At 32.9% G+C, this 2,968-nt stretch overlaps 1 long non-coding RNA gene across 1 annotated transcript; it reads left to right on the top strand.

The window, feature by feature from the left end:
- LOC108102910 lies at positions 1-852 on the top strand. The gene is made up of 3 exons (XR_001772196.1): positions 1-164; positions 222-529; positions 596-852. It is a non-coding gene; the product is annotated as an uncharacterized LOC108102910 (long non-coding RNA).
- The last annotated feature ends 2,116 nt before the right edge of the window (positions 853-2,968 follow it).

Genomic DNA, 2,968 nt, shown 5'->3' with positions numbered 1-2,968 from the left:
GAATGTCAACTTGAAGAGCTTCAGTAATCTGTGGAAATCAGTATTCAACGATACCTCATCGAAGCAGCACATATATTTACTACGTAAGAGCTGATTAATCACGATGAATAACAATACGAACTCTGATGAACAATGTAAGAAACTCGATGCTGAGACAGAGTTTGGTAATATACACAAATAATAGATGGAAATGGAAATAAAGTAGTTATATTCCTGGTCAGAATTGCTGAAATATGCCCAGGAGTTGCTCAAAGAACATCATCTGGGAAAGGGACTTGGTGGAAGTCACCATCATCGACCTCATCTATTGCAAAGGAAGGAACTGGCAGGCTTGAAAAGCCTTCGAAGAGGTTGGACCATATGGCAAGACGCTGCTAAGAGCGTTTCTTTAAGGTGTTACGGTTATTAGCCCTTGATAATGGCTATCACACATCAAAATTTGCAAGTGACGTGTCTTTTGGAATCGGAAATGATATCTGATTGGTTGTATTTGAAGTTACAAATCTTAGATATTGATTGGTGAACCAAGGTACTTAAGTTTCTGTATACTTTTTTCCATACTTTTATTCAATTTCTCACTTTTCCCTCTCTGTAGAGCTTCTGCTCCTCTTTCTGGAACTTGTTCTTCCTGCTAATTGTGCGGTTTTATGAAAGGATTAACGAGCTGCACAGCAGGCTGTTTCAATTGTTAAATTCCAATCGATTGAATTTCAAGTTTCAAGTTTTTCACTACATAAAAAGGCAATAAATACTTAAAGAAAAACCAAACTGTGCCTTGCCAAGTACATAAAGATTGTTTGCTTTTAACTTTTATACAAAAAATCGAATAAAAATTGTAATTTATAAAGTAAATCCCCCTTCCGAGATGGCCCAAACTAGTTGACTGTGTAGATCAACCCATATATATATGTAGGCATTATCAAATTGCATACATATAGCTTATAATTTGTTTACCCAACAAATGATACAACAACGATTTGCAAAGAGCGCTTCAGTCATGGGCATTTGACATTCTGATTGTTGTTATTTAAATGTTCTTTATTGTTGCTGCCAATTACTCTGGTTATTCGCAAAGTACAAGGGCATAAACTATTCGTCAATCAAATCGGTATAACTCCCAATGTGGTCTATATATCTATATATGGATATATATAGTCGTTTTACCAAGAATTCATTAGAAATCAACAACATGAAAAGCCATAACGTTTGGTTTTTAACTGGCGTTCTGAGAAATCATTAAGGCTGAAGTTTTTGTGGTAAATTATAGAAACAAAAATAACTAGAATTTCTATATAATTTGGTACATAACTTTATAAAAATATTCCTAATTAAATATTAATCTATAAAATAATAAAGAAGTCTTACGAAAATACGTTTTAAAAGCTTATTTTCATCGCTTTTCCATTTTAAACTTATTTTTGGTCTTAAAAACTTGTAAAGCCTACCCAAAACTATATTAAATTGTCTTCTTTTTTTGCCCAACTAACCCAAAAAAAAAAATCACAACTAGTGAGTGTTACCAACTGGCATTCAACTTGGGACAGAATTAGATACGAAATTGTGACTCAAGTTGACCATTTTTATTGGCACTTCCACTGAGGCATTCCCTTTGCTTGTTAACTCACAAAACCAAAATTGCTGCGCTGTAGCAACTTTTAACACCGATCTCTTAGCATAACTAACCCAAAAATTGTTAATATATATATGTATGATTAAAGTAGAAATCTTTGATAAAGGTTTTTGGAGTCACCAATAAAATTACCGGCAATGATTTTAAGGTTTTTCTAAGTTTGCAAGGGATGTTTCTCTCTTTTTTACTGTATAAACCAAGGAGTATGTTTGTTATGCTCAAAAGTTTGTGATTTTTAAATAAATAAAAATAAAAAAAAAGAAATTTACCAACTATATAAGACATTATATTGCCTTAGAAAGCTATAGCTAGCTGCCTCACATTTTTCTACATTAATTTGTTGGTTTGAAAATAACTTTAAAAATATTTCAAGGCACACTTTATGTAAAGCTTAAAGATATATATTTAATATAACCATAACCTTTATTATTATTTCTTTAAAAATTAATATTTTTAAGCTTATAAAAAATACCTGAAAAGGGCATTTAACATTCCATAAAACTTCCAATATATGCCCTTAGGGGGATTTTTTTTTTCAAGTCTGCACCAAAAAAAAAAATCTGTTTATCTTTCGCTTGACGTAAAGGTGACTTCGCTGTTTGTTTTGGTCTAACGATCGTCTGTTAATAATTACCTTTCAAATTTGAAATTTTTTTATATGCAAAACCGTCAATGGATTCGGCTAATTAGCGGCCAAAACACAATTAATCAATTGGGCAACGACACTCTCAACTGATCAGGAGAAAGTCGGCAAAGAGTGTTTGTTTACATTGCCCGATAAATTGGGTGAAGAAAATATATAAAAAAAACAGCAAACATAACTATAGATTATATAAGACGAGAAAGAGGTTTTTTTTGGTAGTAAGATAGTTTGAATATTTAATATTTATAAATTAATCAATCGTTTGCCTGATAAACATCTCAATTTTTGTCAAGATTCTTCCGCAAATGCTAAACAGGTTTGGAATAGTTAAGTATGTCAGAGAAGTCTAGAGTTTCAGGTAATTTCATAAGGTATTCTCAGTGAAAGGGAATCTTACATAGACAGATAGATCAATAGATAGATAGATCCACTGACACATGTCGCAGATGAAGCTGCAATTCCATTGTATTTTCAGTTTAGTTGCCAACTTGGGTTGCCAGCAATTATGCTGAACAAAACTGCAATTGCAGAGGGGGCTTTGGATTTGCATTCAGGTTTTTTTTTCTTTTGCCAGTTGCAGCAGTCGGTAGTGAAGGGTGTTCGAACATAATAACAATTGGAAATTAATCAGCAGCTGCTGCTGCTGCTACTGCTGCTGCTCTTAGCCATAAGCCATAACTATGAAAATAAAGGCG

The sequence above is a fragment of the Drosophila eugracilis genome, unplaced genomic scaffold, assembly GCF_018153835.1.
Source record: "Drosophila eugracilis isolate 14026-0451.02 unplaced genomic scaffold, ASM1815383v1 contig_2153, whole genome shotgun sequence".
Classification (NCBI taxonomy): domain Eukaryota; kingdom Metazoa; phylum Arthropoda; class Insecta; order Diptera; family Drosophilidae; genus Drosophila; species Drosophila eugracilis.
Note: the sequence above shows the minus strand (reverse complement) of the source record. Positions and strands in the feature narration are given on the sequence as shown.